The following is a 315-nucleotide window of genomic DNA, read 5'->3' on the forward strand; positions in this document are numbered from 1 at the left end:
CCATTAACCCGACTTCAAAATATATACCCAATCCTCTTAAAATATCTGTTCCCATAAAAAAAAAATCTAAAGAGAATGTACTTTACTTACACTAAATTTTGGGTCTCTATGAATAAGTAAAGTAAATCCGAATGCCTTTGGCAAAATAATGAAAATAATTTACTTCAAAATGGCCTTTTTAATACCTGAAATCTAGATAATTAAGCCCTTTACTATTTGGAATCATACACTATGCTCTGAGTTTGGATTCTACAGATATAACATGCAGAACTTTACTCCTCTTGCACAAATATTTTACCAGGCAAATCCTAGACA

General features: G+C 30.8%; 1 pseudogene; it reads right to left on the reverse strand.

The window, feature by feature from the left end:
• LOC119592803 overlaps positions 1-315 on the reverse strand; it is a 6575-nt pseudogene that overhangs the window by 3707 nt on the left and 2553 nt on the right.

Source organism: Penaeus monodon, chromosome 31 (genome assembly GCF_015228065.2).
Source record: "Penaeus monodon isolate SGIC_2016 chromosome 31, NSTDA_Pmon_1, whole genome shotgun sequence".
Taxonomy (NCBI): domain Eukaryota; kingdom Metazoa; phylum Arthropoda; class Malacostraca; order Decapoda; family Penaeidae; genus Penaeus; species Penaeus monodon.